The sequence below is a fragment of the Phyllobates terribilis genome, unplaced genomic scaffold (assembly GCF_046119375.1).
Source record: "Phyllobates terribilis strain yellow unplaced genomic scaffold, ASM4611937v1 Scaffold_7__3_contigs__length_470593459, whole genome shotgun sequence".
NCBI classification, from domain to species: domain Eukaryota; kingdom Metazoa; phylum Chordata; class Amphibia; order Anura; family Dendrobatidae; genus Phyllobates; species Phyllobates terribilis.
Genome location: NW_027362767.1, coordinates 189,095,090 through 189,114,121, shown reverse-complemented (window position 1 = coordinate 189,114,121; position 19,032 = coordinate 189,095,090).

The following is a 19,032-nucleotide window of genomic DNA, read 5'->3' as shown; positions in this document are numbered from 1 at the left end:
ACTTGTATTTCTCGGGCCTACGCCAGACTATTTTCAACAGATATATTTGTGTTTGAACAATCAGGAGACACTACTGTTTTTCTTTACGGCAAAAAATGCCAAAAGAAGGATAATACAGAGATTTGACCCGTGGAACTGCAAAACCACACTTGTATTTCTTGGGACTACACCAGACTATTTTCAACTGATATATTTGTGTCTGAACAATCAGGAGACACTACTGTTTTTCTTTACAGCAAAAAATGCAAAAGAGCAGGTAATACAGAGATTTGACCCGTGGAACTGCAAAACCACACTTGTATTTCTCGGGCCTACACCAGACTATTTTCAACAGATATATTTGTATCTGAACAATCAGGAGACACTACTGTTTTTCTTTATGGCAAAAAATGCCAAAAGAAGTATAATACAGAGATTTGACCCGTGGAACTGCAAAACCACAGTTCTAGTAATATGGCCTACACCAGACTATTTTCAACAGATATATTTGTGTCTGGACAATCAGAAGACACTACTATTTTTCTTTACAGCAAAAAATGCTAAAAAGCAGGATAATACAGAGATTGGACCTGTGGAACTGCAAAACCACAGTTCTAGTAATCTGGCCTACACCAGACTATATTCAGATATATTTGTGTCTGAACAATCAGGAGACACTACTGTTTTTCTTTACAGCAAAAAATGCAAAAAAGCAGGATAATACAGAGATTTGTCCCGTGGAACTGCAAAACCACACTTGTATTTCTCGGGCCTACACCAGACTATTTTCAACAGATATATTTGTGTCTGAACAATCAGGAGACACTACTGTTTTCTTTATGGCAAAAAATGCCAAAAGATGGAAGATATAGAGATTTGACCCGTCGCACTGCAAAATCACAGTTCTAGTAATCTGGCCTACACCAGACTATATTCAGATATATTTGTGTCTGAACAATCAGGAGACACTACTGTTTTTCTTTACAGCAAAAAATGCAAAAAAGCAGGATAATACAGAGATTTGACCCGAGAAACTGCAAAACCACACTTGTATTTCTCGGGCCTACACCAGACTATTTTCAACAGATATATTTGTGTCTGAACAATCAGGAGACACTACTGTTTTTCTTTACAGCATAAAATGCAAAAAAGCAGGATAATACAGAGATTTGACCCGTGGAACTGCAAAACCACACTTGTAATTCTTGGGCCTACACCAGACTATTTTCAACAGATATATTTATGTCTGAACAATCAGGAGACACTACTGTTTTTCTTTACGGCAAAAAATGCCAAAAGAAGGGTAATACAGAGATTTGACCCATGGAACTGCAAAACAACCGTTCTAGTAATCTGGCTTACACCAGACTATTTTCAACAGATATATTTGTGTCTGAACAATCAGGAGACACTACTGTTTTTCTTTACGGCAAAAAATGCAAAAAAACAGGATAATACAGAGATTTGACCCATGGAACTGCAAAACCACACTTGTATTTCTCGGTCCTACACCAGACTATTTTCAACAGATATATTTGTGTCTGAACCATCAGGAGACACTACTGTTTTTCATTACGGCAAAAAATGCAAAAAACAGGATAATACAGAGATTTGACCGGTGGAACTGCAAAACCACACTTGTATTTTTCGGACCTACACCAGACTATTTTCAACAGATATATTTGTGTCTGAACAATCAGGAGACACTACTGTTTTTCTTTATGGCACACAAATGCCAAAAGAAGGATAATACAGAGATTTGACCCGTGGCACTGCAAAACCACAGTTCTAGTAATCTGGCCTACACCAGACTATTTTCAGATATATTTGTGTGTGAACAATCAATAGACACTACTGTTTTTCTTTACAGCAAAAAATGCAAAAAAGCAGGATAATATAGAGATTTGACTCGTGGAACTGGAAAACCACACTTGTATTTCTCGGGCCTAAACCAGACTATTTTGAACAGATATTTTTCTGTCTGAACAATCAGGAGACACTACTGTTTTTCTTTACACCGAAAAATGCAAAATAGCTGAATAATACAGATATTTGACCCGTGGAACTGCAGAACCACACTTGTATTTCTCGGGCCTACACCAGACTATTTTCAACAGATATATTTATGTCTGAACAATCAGGAGACACTACTGTTTTTCTTTACGGCAAAAAATGCAAAAAAGCAGGATAATTCAGAGATTTGACCCGTGGAACTGCAAAACCACACGTGTATTTCTCGGGCCTACACCAGAATATTTTCAACAGATCTATTTGTGTCTGAACAATCAGAAATTACTACTGTTTTTCTTTACAGCAAAAAATACAAAAAAGCAGGATAATACAGAGATTTGACCCGTGGAACTGCAAAACCACACTTGTATTTTTCGGGCCTACACCAGACTATTTTCAACAGATATATTTGTGTCTGAACAATCAGGAGACACTACTGTTTTTCTTTACGGCAAAAAATGCCAAAAGAAGGATAATACAGAGATTTGACCCATGGAACTGCAAAACCACACTTGTATTTCTCGGGCCTACGCCAGACTATTTTCAACAGATATATTTGTGTTTGAACAATCAGGAGACACTACTGTTTTTCTTTACGGCAAAAAATGCCAAAAGAAGGATAATACAGAGATTTGACCCGTGGAACTGCAAAACCACACTTGTATTTCTTGGGCCTACACCAGACTATTTTCAACTGATATATTTGTGTCTGAACAATCAGGAGACACTACTGTTTTTCTTTACAGCAAAAAATGCAAAAGAGCAGGTAATACAGAGATTTGACCCGTGGAACTGCAAAACCACACTTGTATTTCTCGGGCCTACACCAGACTATTTTCAACAGATATATTTGTATCTGAACAATCAGGAGACACTACTGTTTTTCTTTATGGCAAAAAATCCAAAAGAAGTATAATACAGAGATTTGACCCGTGGAACTGCAAAACCACAGTTCTAGTAATATGGCCTACACCAGACTATTTTCAACAGATATATTTGTGTCTGGACAATCAGAAGACACTACTATTTTTCTTTACAGCAAAAAATGCTAAAAAGCAGGATAATACAGAGATTGGACCTGTGGAACTGCAAAACCACAGTTCTAGTAATCTGGCCTACACCAGACTATATTCAGATATATTTGTGTCTGAACAATCAGGAGACACTACTGTTTTTCTTTACAGCAAAAAATGCAAAAAAGCAGGATAATACAGAGATTTGTCCCGTGGAACTGCAAAACCACACTTGTATTTCTCGGGCCTACACCAGACTATTTTCAACAGATATATTTGTGTCTGAACAATCAGGAGACACTACTGTTTTCTTTATGGCAAAAAATGCCAAAAGATGGAAGATATAGAGATTTGACCCGTCGCACTGCAAAATCACAGTTCTAGTAATCTGGCCTACACCAGACTATATTCAGATATATTTGTGTCTGAACAATCAGGAGACACTACTGTTTTTCTTTACAGCAAAAAATGCAAAAAAGCAGGATAATACAGAGATTTGACCCGAGAAACTGCAAAACCACACTTGTATTTCTCGGGCCTACACCAGACTATTTTCAACAGATATATTTGTGTCTGAACAATCAGGAGACACTACTGTTTTTCTTTACAGCATAAAATGCAAAAAAGCAGGATAATACAGAGATTTGACCCGTGGAACTGCAAAACCACACTTGTAATTCTTGGGCCTACACCAGACTATTTTCAACAGATATATTTATGTCTGAACAATCAGGAGACACTACTGTTTTTCTTTACGGCAAAAAATGCCAAAAGAAGGGTAATACAGAGATTTGACCCATGGAACTGCAAAACAACCGTTCTAGTAATCTGGCTTACACCAGACTATTTTCAACAGATATATTTGTGTCTGAACAATCACTAGACACTAGAGATGAGCGTTTTTCGACTCGAACTGTTCGCCAATCTCAAATTCGAGCTGTTTTGGGCGGTGTTCGAGCCGTTCGGCGAACACGAACGATTTGAGAAAAATTCGGCTGTTCGAGGTTATGTTCGATAACTGTTCGTGCACCAAAATCATAACTGGATTTTTTCTCAGTAATGATGAAAATTAATGTTAATACGCAGTTTGAGTGTACAGCGGGGTGGGGGGAGGGGCAGGGGATGGATCTCTGCAGGAATAATGAAGATCTCCATTTTTTTTTCATTTTCCCGCATTTACAGTGGGGAGGTGCAATCTGTCAGCCTATCAGCAGCGCACACACGGAGCGAAGTGCTTTTTTTCACACAACCAAGGGCATGTGTCATTGGCAGTGTATGTCACATGTCATTGCCCTATAAGACCAAGCCATTTTCCCCGTCGCCACCATTTTCTCACTGCTGCAGCTGCGTGTTAGACGGCACCGCTGTTGCTGTGTGCGCTATACCTTGTTAATTTCAAGCCAATTTTCGCACAAATCTACAGATAGCTTGGGAGTAGGGAATAGTTGTGATTGCAGTCCTTTTAAGGACTAGGTTACAGCATTTCCTACGACTTTTATCAGGCAGGTCTGTGCTCTTAAATAGATAGATTGTGGGAGTAAAGACTAATTGTAATTGCAGTCCTTTTCAGGACTAGGTTACATCAGTTCCTATCAGTTTTTGCCAGGCAGGTCTGTGCCAGTGCTGTGCAAGTTTTTTTCACAGCATTTGGCTGAATCTAGCAAAGCTAATCCTTTTTGGCCTATTGCAGAGTGTGTTAGTCAGTGGAGTAGCCTATCTGTGTTGCAAGATATACCACCTGTGTATAGAATACCAATTTTTTTACTGCACCTAGTGAAGTAAAATCTTTTGGGCATAGCATCATTCTATTAGTCCATCTATACTGACCTCCATCAGGTTGCAAATTGAATATAATTTTTTTCTGCATCTAGCTCTGAAAAAATATTTGGGCTTCTAGCAGTGTGTGGGACTTGTTCTATTAGTCCATCTATACTGACCTCCATCAGGTTGCAAATTGAATATAATTTTTTTCTGCATCTAGCTCTGAAAAAATATTTGGCCTTCTAGCAGTGTGTGGGACTTGTTCTATTAGTCCATCTATACTGACCTCCATCACGCTGCAAATTCAAAATAATTTTTTGTCTGCATCTAGCTCTGAAAAAATATTTGGCCTTCTAGCAGTGTGTGGGACTTTCTCTATTAGTCCATATATACTGACCTCCATCAGTTGAAAATTAAAAATAATTTTTATCTGCATCTACCTCTGAAAAAATATTTGGGCTTCTAGCTGTGTGTGGGACTTGTTCTATTAGTCCATCTATACTGACCTCCATCAGGTTGCAAACTGAATATAATTTTTTTCTGCATCTAGCTCTGAAAAAATATTTGGCCTTCTAGCAGTGTGTGGGACTTTCTCTATTAGTCCATCTATACTGACCTCCATCAGGTTGCAAATTCAAAATAATTTTTTGTCTGCATCTAGCTCTGAAAAAATATTTGGCCTTCTAGCAGTGTGTGGGACTTTCTCTATTAGTCCATCTATACTGACCTCCATCAGGTTGCAAATTAAAAATAATTTTTATCTGCATCTACCTCTGAAAAAATATTTGGCCTTCTAGCTGTGTGTGGGACTTGTTCTATTAATCCATCTATACTGACCTCCACCAGGTTGCAAACTGAATATAATTTTTTTCTGCATCTAGCTGTGAAAAAATATTTGGCCTTCTAGCAGTGTGTGGGACTTTCTCTATTAGTCCATCTATAGTGACCTCCATCAGGTTGCAAATTAAAAATAATTTTTTGTCGGCATCTAGCTCTGAAAAAATATTTGGCCTTCTAGCAGTGTGTGGGACTTTCTCTATTAGTCCATCTATACTGACCTCCATCAGGTTGCAAATTCAAAATAATTTTTTGTCTGCATCTAGCTCTGAAAAAATATTTGGCTTTCTAGCAGTGTGTGGGACTTTCTCTATTAGTCCATCTATACTGACCTCCATCAGGTTGCAAATTAAAAATAATTTTTATCTGCATCTACCTCTGAAAAAATATTTGGCCTTCTAGCTGTGTGTGGGACTTGTTCTATTAATCCATCTATACTGACCTCCACCAGGTTGCAAACTGAAAATATTTTTTTTCTGCATCTAGCTGTGAAAAAATATTTGGCCTTCTAGCAGTGTGTGGGACTTTCTCTATTAGTCCATCTATACTGACCTCCATCAGGTTGCAAATTAAAAATAATTTTTTGTCTGCATCTAGCTCTGAAAAAATATTTGGCCTTCTAGCAGTGTGTGGGACTTTCTCTATTAGTCCATCTATAGTGACCTCCATCAGGATGCAAATTAAAAGTAATTTTTTGTCGGCATCTAGCTCTGAAAAAATATTTGGCCTTCTAGCAGTGTGTGGGACTTTCTCTATTAGTCCATCTATACTGACCTCCATCAGGTTGCAAATTCAAAATAATTTTTTGTCTGCATCTAGCTCTGAAAAAATATTTGGCCTTCTAGCAGTGTGTGGGACTTTCTCTATTAGTCCATCTATACTGACCTCCATCAGGTTGCAAATTAAAAATAATTTTTACCTGCATCTACCTCTGAAAAAATATTTGGCCTTCTAGCTGTGTGTGGGACTTGTTCTATTTATCCATCTATACTGACCTCCACCAGGTTGCAAACTGAATATAATTTTTTTCTGCATCTAGCTCTGAAAAAATATTTGGCCTTCTAGCAGTGTGTGGGACTTTCTCTATTAGTCCATCTATACTGACCTCCATCAGGTTGCAAATTAAAAATAATTTTTTGTCTGCATCTAGCTCTGAAAAAATATTTGGCCTTCTAGCAGTGTGTGGGACTTTCTCTATTAGTCCATCTATACTGACCTCCATCAGGTTGCAAATTAAAAATATTTTTTTGTCTGCATCTAGCTCTGAAAAAATATTTGGCCTTCTAGCAGTGTGTGGGACTTTCTCTATTAGTCCATCTATACTGACCTCCATCAGGTTGCAAACTGAATATATATTTTTTCTGCATCTACCTCTGAAAAAATATTGGGCTTCTAGCTGTGTGTGGGACTTGTTCTATTAGTCCATCTATACTGACCTCCATCAGGTTGCAAACTGAATATAATTTTTTTCTGCATCTACCTCTGAAAAAATATTTTGGCTTCTAGCTGTGTGTGGGACTTGTTCTATTAATCCATCTATACAGACCTCCATCAGGTTGCAAACTGAATATAATTTTTTTCTGCATCTACCTCTGAAAAAATATTTGGGCTTCTAGCTGTGTGTGGGACTTGTTCTATTAGTCCATCTATACTGACCTCCATCAGGTTGCAAACTGAATATAATTTTTTTCTGCATCTAGCTCTGAAAAAATATTTGGCCTTCTAGCAGTGTGTGGGACTTTCTCTATTAGTCCATCTATACTGACCTCCATCAGGTTGCAAATTAAAAATAATTTTTATCTGCATCTAGCTCTGAAAAAATATTTGGCCTTCTAGCTGTGTGTGGGACTTGTTCTATTAGTCCATCTATACTGACCTCCATCAGGTTGCAAACTGAATATAATTTTTTTCTGCATCTAGCTCTGAAAAAATATTTGGCCTTCTAGCAGTGTGTGGGACTTTCTCTATTAGTCCATCTATACTGACCTCCATCAGGTTGCAAATTAAAAATAATTTTTATCTGCATCTAGCTCTGAAAAAATATTTGGCCTTCTAGCTGTGTGTGGGACTTGTTCTATTAGTCCATCTATACTGACCTTCATCAGGTTGCAAACTGAATATAATTTTTTTCTGCATCTAGCTCTGAAAAAATATTTGGGCTTCTAGCAGTGTGTGGGACTTTCTCTATTAGTCCATCTATACTGACCTCCATCAGGTTGCAAATTAAAAATATTTTTTTGTCTGCATCTAGCTCTGAAAAAATATTTGGCCTTCTAGGTGTGTGGGACTTTCTCTATTAGTCCATCTATACTGACCTCCATCAGGTTGCAAACTGAATACAATTTTTTTCTGCATCTACCTCTGAAAAAATATTTGGGCTTCTAGCTGTGTGTGGGACTTGTTCTATTAGTCCATCTATACTGACCTCCATCAGGTTGCAAACTGAATACAATTTTTTTCTGCATCTACCTCTGAAAAAATATTTGGGCTTCTAGCTGTGTGTGGGACTTGTTCTATTAGTCCATCTATACTGACCTCCATCAGGTTGCAAATTGAATATAATTTTTTTCTGCATCTAACCCAGCCAATAGTTTTGGCCTAATACCACAGTTTGGCCACTCAGCTCTGCTCGGTTCCCATCCATTGTTTTTTTGTGCAAACAACTCCAGAGTTGTGAATTAGTTAACCACCAAAATGAGTGGAAAAAGGCCTGCTGCTGGTGGAAAGGGGAATAGGCGTGTTGGGAAGGGGAAAAAAGGTTGTGTCCGTGGGGTAGGTGTTAAAGCAACAGTAACATCTGCAGAAGAAAGACCATCTTCCAGCCAAACTAAAATGTCTACTTCTTTTAGCGGACAATGTGATAAGATCCCTTTCTTACGGCCACGCCAATCGCTACAAATTCCAGATGAGGCACAAAAACAGCAGGTGCTTCAACGGATATCAAGTGCTCCTTTAAGTGGGCTCTCCTCCACATCAACTTCAACATCACAAATACTCCAGTCCTCAAAGGTGTCACCCCAATCGCACTTGCTTCCTCACAGCTCCCAAATCTCCAGCTGCCCGTCTGAGTATGAGGTAGAACAGATGGTTGAGTCTGCAGAGCTGTTTACTCATACTATAGCCTGGGAATCAGAGGTCGACTCCAGCGCTTCTGTGAATCCAGACGAGGAAATGATCTGCACTGATGCCCAGAATCTTTATGAGTCGGATCCAGGACCAGACGCAGAAGGTTCTGACCATAATGTAGACCCTCATTCCCAAACTGTAACTCCTGTTGGTGGAGACAATGAGGAAGACGATGATGAGACTGAAATACCTGATTGGAGCGACAACTTTAGTTTTTTGTCAGGGCAGGAACAGGTTGGCTCTGAGGACAACGGGTGTGATAACGCACAGGGTGATGATGATGAGGTTGGAGATCCCACTTACTGTCAACCCACAGTCAGCCAAGAGATGAGGTCAGCAGAGGAGGTGGAGGAAGATGCTAGTGACGACGAGGTCAGGTTGCGCCTTCCTGGACAGAGACGTAGTACTGGAAGCACGTCAACAACTGCATCCTCAAACACAACTCTGCCTCTCACCACAAGTCGTGGTGGCTCTTCAGGTCGCATGGGTGCTAAGCCTTGCATAGCCTGGGCATTTTTTCAGATCGATAAAGATGACCCAACTCGTGTTATCTGTAACATTTGTCAGCAAAAGCTAAGTAGAGGCCAAAAAATACATAGTTTGAGTACTTCATGCATGAACCGGCACATGGACATGAAGCATAAGTTGCAGTGGGAAGCTCCGTGTGCTACAATGCGGCCTAGCCGGCCGGGCCAACCACCGTCTGCCATATCTTGTGCATCCGCGGCCTCTTCATCCTCTGTGACTGGGGGGACAGCAGTCACACCTGTTTTGGGGCGCAGACCTGCCACCTCTTTACCCGCAACAGCCAGCGTGATTGGCAGGTCATCATTTTCTTTGGAGGTGGTAACACCAGCTGGTGTTGAGCGCTGTCCGACATCGATAGCACCACCTTTGGATCAAGGCAACCTAACATGTCCGCCTGCATCTTCCTCACAGACCGGCAGTTTGCCGGGGACACCCTTATCAACCCCGTCTAAGCACAATAGCCAGCCCTCGGTCCCTCAGATGTGGACAAGTAAAAGACCATTTCCTCCTAGCCATGAGAAAGCTAAGAGGTTGAATTTCACCATCTGCAAGCTCTTGGCTACAGAAATGCTGCCTTTCCGCCTGGTGGACACAGAGGATTTTCGAGACCTTATGTCCATCGCAGTGCCCCAGTACCAGATGCCCAGTCGGCACTACTTCTCAAAGAAAGGTGTGCCTGCGCTCCACCAGCATGTCGCACACAACATCACCGCTTCTTTGAGAAACTCTGTGTGTGACAGGGTGCATTTCACCACAGACACTTGGACGAGTAGGCATGGACAGGGGCGTTACATGTCGCTGACTGGGCACTGCGTAACTATGGTGACAGCAGGACAAGGGGCTGCTGTCCAAGTCTTGCCGTCCCCACGAGTTGTGCGTCAATCCTCTTTATGTCAAAGTTCCTCCACTGCTTCTGCCTCCTCAACCTCCTCGCGGTCTTCCACCTGCACCCAAAGCCTGTCTGGTCATGCCACAAGCTTTCTAACTGCGCAGAAGGGATCCTGCACACCTCCTTACTATATTGGCAGTAGGGCTCAACGTCATCAGGCGGTTTTTACTTTGAAATGTCTGGGAAATGTGAGTCACACAGCTGAGGAGTTGTGGTCAGCTCTGGAGAACCAATTTCATGAATGGTTGTCTCCACTGGACCTGAAACCAGGGAAGGCCGTGTGCAACAATGCTGCAAACCTGGGTGCGGCCCTTCGCCGGGGCAATGTCACACACGTGCCTTGTATGGCTCACGTGTTGAACCTGGTTGTCCAGCAATTTTTAGCCCACTATCCCAGACTAGATGGCCTTCTGCAGAGGGCACGGTCGCTGTGTGCTCACTTCCGCCGTTCGCATCCCGCAGCTCAGCGACTTACATCTCTACAGAAGTCGTTGGGCCTGCCACTTCACCGGCTAAAATGCGATGTGCCTACCCGGTGGAATTCAACTCTGCACATGTTGCAGCGACTGTGGCAGCACTGACAAGCCCTGGTGCAATACGTTCTGACGTATAGCCTGGGCCAACGAGATCCAGAGGTGGGGCAAATCACGCTGGAGGAGTGGTCTCAGATCAGGGACCTATGCACCCTTCTGCACAGTTTTGAAATGGCGACGAAGATGTTTAGTGCTGACGATGCCATTATCAGCATGACTATTCCGGTGATTTACATGCTGGAGCACATGTTAAACAGAATTCGGAGTCAGGTGGTGGCACAAGAGGAGGTGGAGGAAGTAGAGGAGGAGGAGTTGTATGCGGAAGGGCTAACATCTGCAAGGTCCAGACGGTCGGCAGCACCAAGGCGGCAGGCATGTGAGGGTGGAGGAGATGGTTTTACCAGGGCGCATGGTAGCAGCCAAACTAGTGAGGAAGGTGCAGGAGCCCAGGAAGAAGTGGAGGACGAACTGATGGAAGACTCATCAGATGAGGGAGACCTTGATCACATTTCTGTTGTGCGAGGTTGGGGGGAGAGGACAGAGGAAGGAAGCATGATTGTTACCTCGCCACCAACACAACAGGGACTTGGTGCTCCTGGATGCGCAACACACATGAGTGCCTTCTTGCTGCACTACCTGCAACATGACCCTCGAATTGTGAGAATTAGAAATAATCCTGACTACTGGGTTGCCACACTGTTAGATCCCCGGTACAAAAGTAAATTTGCCGAAATTATTCCTGCCATAGAAAGGGATGCACGCATGCAGGAGTATCAGCAGAGACTGTTGCAGAATCTTACATGTGCTTTTCCACAAAACACCAGTGGTGCACGTAGTGAATCTCACAGTTCCAACTTGCCAACCGTGGTACCGTCAAGTGTTCAGCACTCAAACCGTAACAGAACCACAGTATCTGCTGGTAACATCAATTTTGCGGAATCATTTCACCACTTTTTTAGCCCATCCTTTGCAAGGCCACAGGAGACAAGAAGTCTGACACATAGTCAACGCCTAGAGACGATGGTACAGGAGTATCTCCAAGTAAACATTGAAGCCATGACTGTGTCACTGGACCCTTGTTCTTTTTGGGCTTCCAATCTGGATAAATGGCCGGAGCTAGCCACTTACGCCTTGGAGATCTTGTCATGCCCCGCAGCCAGCGTTCTGTCTGAACGTGTGTTCAGCGCTGCTGGTGGTGTGCTGACAGATAAGCGCACGCGGCTCTCCACTGATAATGTAGACAGACTCACGTTCATAAAGATGAACAAATCATGGATCCGAAACGACTTTTCTACCCCTGTGTCATCCTGGGGAGAGTAAAAGCTTGATGATTGGTTAAAATCACCCTACCAACCGTTTTAAGCTTTCAAATTACTAATCATGTTTATCTGTATCTTGGCTGGAAAATAATTTGGGCTTTGTAGCAGTGTGCAGCACTGATTCTATTAGGCCATCTATAATAAGCTCCACCAGATTTAAAATTACTAATCATGTTTATCTGTATCTTGACTGGAAAATAATTTGGGCTTTGTAGCAGTGTGCAGCACTGATCCTATTAGGTCATCTATACTAAGCTCCACCAGATTTAAAATTAATAATAATTTTTAGCTGCATCTAGCCCGGAAAATAATTTTGGGGCTCCGAGATGCGCAAGACACATAAGTGCCTTCTTGCTGCACTACCTGCAACATGACCCTCATATTGTCAGAATTCAAAGTAATCATGACTACTGGGTTGCCACACTCTTAGATCCCCCAAACTTTTCGATCAACCTTTTCATTTTAATAAAGACCAAAAAAATGGTCATTTTTGAAATTATAAGCATTAGCAGGTTATTAGAAACTGAAATCAAACAGTTTTCAACCCAAAACTTTATTCTAGGTGATGTTACATTTTCACATAGGACCCCTTGTTCGAAAGGAGCTTCTGAACTCTCTCGTCCATTGAATTTGTCAGGTTTTGGATGGTTTCTGCTTCAATTGTTTTGCATGAGGACAGAATACCCTCCCAGAGCTGTTGCTTAGATGTGAACTGCCTCCCGCCATCATAGACACTCCTTTTGATGATGCTCCAGAGGTTCTGAATGGGGTAGAGGTCAGGGGAGCATGGGGGTCACACCATAAGTTTGTCCCCTTTTATGCCCATATCAGCCAGAGATGCAGATGTTTTATGTGCAGCATGAGATGGTGCATTATCATGCAAAAAAATGATCTTGCTGTGAAATACACGGTTCTTCTTCTTGAACCATGGCAGGAAGTGCTGTTTGAGAAAATCCACATACATCATGGAGTTCATCTTTAGCGCCTTCAGGGATCCTAAAGGGGCCGACAATCTCTCTCCCCATGATTCCAGCCCAAAACATTACTCCACCTCCTCCTTGTTGGCGCTGTAGCCGTGTTTGCGTGGGGTGTCCATCAACCAGCCATCCTCCACTCCATCCATCTGGACCATCGAGCGCTGCACGGCACTCATCCGTGAACAAAACAGTTTTGAAATCAGTCTTCATGTAATGTTTGGCCCACTGGAGCCGTTTCTGCTTGTGTGAAGTGGATAGAGGAGGTCGACAGGATGGCGTATGCACAGCTGAAAACCTCTGAAGGACATTGCATCTTGTTGTTCGGGGGACGTTGGAGGCACCAGCAGCTTCAAAAACTTGTCTGCTGCTATGACAAGGCTTTTTTGCCGCTGCTCTTTTAACCTGACGTAATTGCCTGTAGGAAAGAGTCCTTAATTTGCCCTTATCAGCACGCACACGTGTGTACTGTGAATCAGCTACATACTTCTTGATTGCCAAGACACTTCATCCTGATCATCGCACAATGTTGATTGTAGTCATGCCTTGACCTAAACACTCCACAATTTGTTGCTTCTCAGCAGCCGACACATCCTTTTTCTTTCCCATTTTGGCAGAAAATGTAGGCTGCTTAATAATGTGAGACAGCCTTCTTAAGTAGTCTTGCCTTTCATTGGACACACCTGCCAAACTAATTAGCACAGGTGTCTGCAATTGCTTACAGTGATATAAAGAGCCCTGACACACATCACCATCAATGAGTTTAACTGACAAACAAACAAATTCTTCCCTTATCACTCCTAAACACTTTTTGCATAATAATTTGGAACACAGTGTACATGTGCTTTTCCACAAAACACCAGTGGTTTACGTAGTGAATCTTACAGTTCTAACTTGCCAACCGTGGTCTGTATGGAGTTGTTCAATAAAGGGCCCAAAATTAAGATAACATAGATGGGAGAGGTCTCTATGAATAGGAATTCCTAAGTATTTGATACCCTGTGAGGGCCAGGCAAAGGGAAAGTTGGACTGGATGGAATCCTATATGGATTTGGGGAGGGGGACATCGAGGGCCTCAGACTTCGCTGTATTGATTTTAAAATTTGACCATGTAACAAAGTGATCTATTTCAGCCATAACAGCATGGATGGATATATGTGATTGAGTGATATATACTAGGACATCATCAGCAAATAGAGAGCACTTGTACTCGGTGCCTCCCACCTCAATCCACCTAATATTGGGGTTATGGCGAATTGATGAGAGCAGGTGCTCCGTCACTAGGATGTATAAGAGAGGGGACAGAGGACATCCCTGCCTTGTCCCATTGGTGATTGTGAAAGGTGATGAAAATGTTCTGATGCACCCCCTGGGCCTTGGGACACCCGGAGCCGGACCCTTTTTGGTGGATGCTGGTGGTTGTAGTCTTCGTGGCAGCGACCCGGTTCCGCGGCTCAGGGTGGTCAAACCAGTGGCGGAACTATTTATGTGGTTTTGATGTTTAAATGTCCGACTACGCCACCCGTGGATTGCGGTCAGAGTGAACCGCCGCTGCAGGGCAGACCGCTGAGGCTGGTGTTGTGGGTGCAGCAGAGCGTAGCATAACTCTCCACGGGAGGAGTATAGCCTCAGGGCAGTGTATGCGGAGGATGGGGGTGATGGTGCAGGGCAGCAGCAGTAACGACACGGAGTCAGTGATGCAGTCCAGGGCCTTTACTCACAGTTCTTATTATCCAGACCACGTCTGCAGGTAACGGCTGCCCACGTCGTACTGTGCTCACCAGGTGAGGGGCTCAGACAACTCCCAGATAACTTTGGAGCGCTTCACAGGACCCCCTTTGTGTGTCCTTTGTCTGGCCTTTCTTACCAACCCTTCTGTCCGGCTGCCTCGGGCCTCCTCTTGGTAAACTTGGCGCCAGTTTCCCTGACCCTATGTGGTGCCTTCCTAGCGGGTGTAGCGAGGGGCTGCGCCACATAAAATGTCACAGCCTCCGGTTTCTAGCTGAGGGTCGTTTCCTGCCTCCACTAGTTTCGGGGACCGGTCTCCCCCTTTGGCCTGACCCCTCCACGCAGGTGGAATCGGGCGTGCGGTGGCGACTCGCCCGTCCGCACCCCTGGGATCCCTTCATTCCTCGTTCCTGGAGCCTTCTCCGCTCCTCTTCCTTCCTTCTAACTCTTCCAGGCCTGGGCCTCTGTTACTAGGCCCGCCTCCGGAGCAGAGCTCATGCAGAGCCCCTGATCCCTGCCACTTCTGCTCAGACTTCTCTGCACTGAACTAAGATGGTGCCCACCTTTTATACTCCCTTCTCAATGCACCCAGGAACTGCTTCCCTGCCCCACGGCAATGTGGTGTAATGCATGCAGGTGTCGGGTCCTGATCCACACTCCATCCTTACCTGAGAGTGAGATATCACACCTCTGGGTGAGGTGCAATACCTCTGTAGCAGCCGAGCCCTCAGGGTGCTACAGTTCCATTTATCTTCAGCCTAGGTGACGTATTGTGATGCAGGGCCGTGATTTTGGCTATAAAAGGGTCCCCTAGACCCCTACCCCAAGCTTTTTAAGAGAATCATATATGGCGTGCCAGGAGACTCTATGGAATGCTTTCTCAGCATCCAACGAGAGTATCTAATTACAAATTTTTAACTGCATCTAGCCCAGGAAATACTTTGTGCCTAGTAACAGTGTCTGCTAGTCAGCGGATTATCCCGGCTGTTAAGCAAGCTACACCACCTGTAGTTTGGACACTTAATTTTTTTCAAAGGAAATGCTTCGGGACCACGGGATACTCAGTGAAGAGCATCAGGAGGCACCCCAAGGCATAGGGGCTGGGACTGGCAGTAGGATGCCTTGCGGTGGACAGCCGAGCTCGATCCTTATAAAAGCTTTTTAACTGCAGCAGCTTTAGTGGACGCTACTGGAGCTGGAATTACGCGGCTGCTGGCATGAGACGTGCCCTCCAATAGATCATTGTAAATGGATTTAAAGTGTATTCATTCAAATTAGAGAGACAATTTAAATTAAAAAGCTTAGAGCTGCCTCCACCACAGGGGGGCTCGCTCGACCCACCAGCGGACAGGCACCAGTATTGGGAGAGGGGGGCTGGCCGCCAGGGTTCACCGCGGCTCTGGCACAAACCCGGCGACACGGAGGTGGCACGGGCAGGAGCGGACTGAACGTGTCGGCTTCTCACTTTTTGGATTTTAGAAGGGCATGACATGCCTATATCTGTGTCTCCCCCTCCTTTTACTCCTCCACCTCTTTTCTTTTCGCATGACTATATGTACTTGTCACTTTTCCATGTGTTAGTTGTGTCTTCTGAGCAGTTTGTGAGCTTTTGGACACCTTTGAAGGTGTTTTCTATGTGTTTCTATGTGTTTTTGTTTGCCTGCCATTGGTTTTAACGGTGTTCGAAGGTGTTCGACGAACAGTTCGACGAACAGTTCGGCGAACACACGGGTGTTCGACGAACCGAACCGAATTCGAACACTACGGGGGTGGCTCAACACTAGTAGACACTACTGTTTTTCTTTACATCAAAAAATGCAAAAAAGAAGGATAATACAGAGATTTGACCCATGGAACTGCAAAACCACACTTGGATTTATCGGGCCTACACCAGGCTATTTTCAACAGATATATTTGTGTCTGAACAATCAGGAGACACTACTGTTTTTCTTTACAGCAAAAAATGCAAAAGAGCAGGATAATACAGAGATTTGACCCGTGGAACTGCAAAACCACACTTGGATTTGTCGGGCCTACACCAGACTATTTTGAACAGATATATTTGTGTCTGAACAATCAGGAGACACTACTGTTTTTCTTTATGGCAAAAAATGCCAAAAGAAGGATAATACAGAGATTTGACAAGAGGAACTGCAAAACCACAGTTCTAGTAATATGGCCTACACCAGACTATTTTCAACAGATATATTTGTGTCTGAACAATCAGAAGACACTACTATTTTTATTTACAGCAAAAAATGCTAAAAAGCAGGATAATACAGAGATTGGACCCGTGGAACTGCAAAACCACACTTGGATTTCTCGGGCCTACACCAGACTATTTTCAACAGATATATTTGTGTCTGAACAATCAGGAGACACTACTGTTTTTCTTTACGGCAAAAAATGAAAAAAGGCAGGATAATACAGAGATTTGACCCGTGGAACTGCAAAACCACACTTGTATTTCTCGGGCCTACACCAGACTATTTTCAACAGATATATTTGTGTATGAACAATCAGGGCACACTACTGTTTTTCATTACGGCAAAAAATGCAAAAAAGCAGGATAATACAGAAATTTGACCCGTGGAACTGCAAAACCACACTTCTAATTCTTGGGCCTACACCAGACTATTTTCAACAGATATATTTGTGTCTGAGCAATCAGGAGACACTACTGTTTTTCTTTACAGCAAAAAATGCAAAAAAGCAGGATAATACAGAGATTTGACCCGTGGAACTGCAAAACCACACTTGTATTTCTCACGCCTATATCAGACTATTTTCAGCAGATATATTTGTGTCTGAACAATCAGGAGACACTACTGTTTTTCTTTACGGCAAAAAATGCCAAAAGAAGGATAATACAGAGATTTGACCCGTGGAACTGCAACACCACAGTTGTAGTAATCTGGCCTATACCAGACTATTTTCAACAGATATATTTGTGTCTGAACAATCAGGAGACACTACTGTTTTTCTTTACAGCAAAAAATGCAAAATAGCAGGATAATACAGAGATTTGACCCGTGGAACTGCAAAACCACACTTGTATTTCTCTGGCCTACACCAGACTATTTTCAAAAGATATATTTGTGTCTGAACAATCAGGAGACACTACTGTTTTTCTTTACGGCAAAAAATGCAAAAAAGCAGGATAATACAGAGATTTGACTCGTGGAACTGCAAAACCACACCTGTATTTCTCGGGCCTACACCAGACTATTTTCAACAGATATATTTGTGTCTGAACAATCAGGAGACACTACTGTTTTTCTTTACGGCAAAAAAATGCAAAAAAGCAGGATAATACAGAGATTTGACCCGTGGAACTGCAAAACCACACTTGTATTTCTCGGGCCTGCGCCAGACTATTTTCAACAGATATATTTGTGTCTGAACAATCAGGAGACACTACTGTTTTTCTTTATGGCAAAAAAATGCCAAAAGAAGGATAATACAGAGATTTGACCCGTGGCACTGCAAAACCACAGTTCTAGTAATCTGGCCTACACCAGACTATTTTCAGATATATTTGTGTGTTAACAATCAGGAGACACTACTATTTTTCTTTACAGCAAAAAATGCAAAAAAGCAGGATAATACAGAGATTTGACTCGTGGAACTGCAAAACCACACTTGTATTTCTCGGGCCTACACCAGACTATTTTCAACAGATATATTTGTGTCTGAACAATCAGGAGAGACTACTGTTTTTCTTTACACCGAAAAATGCAAAATAGCAGAATAATACAGAGATTTGACCCGTGGAACTGCAAAACCACACTTGTATTTCTCGGGCCTACACCAGACTATTTTCAACAGATATATTTGTGTCTGAACAATCAGGAGACACTACTGTTTTTCTTTACAGCAAAAAAATGCAAAAAAGCAGGATAATTCAGAGATTTGACCCGTGGAACTGCAAAACCACACCTGTATTTCTCGGGCCTACACCAGACTATTTTCAACAGATCTATTTGTGTCTGAACAATCAGAAGATACTACTGTTTTTCTTTACAGCAAAAAATGCAAAAAAGCAGGATAATACAGAGATTTGACCCGTGGAACTGCAAAACCACACTTGTATTTCTCGGACCTACACCAGACTATTTTCAACAGATATATTTGTGTCTGAACAATCAGGAGACAATACTGTTTTTGTTTACAGCAAAAAATGCAAAAAAGCAGGATAATACAGAGATTTGACCCGTGGAACTGCAAAACCACACTTTTAATTCACAGGTCTACACCAGACTATTTTCAACAGATATATTTGTGTCTGAACAATCAGGAGACACTACAGTTTTTCTTTACGGCAAAAAATGCAAA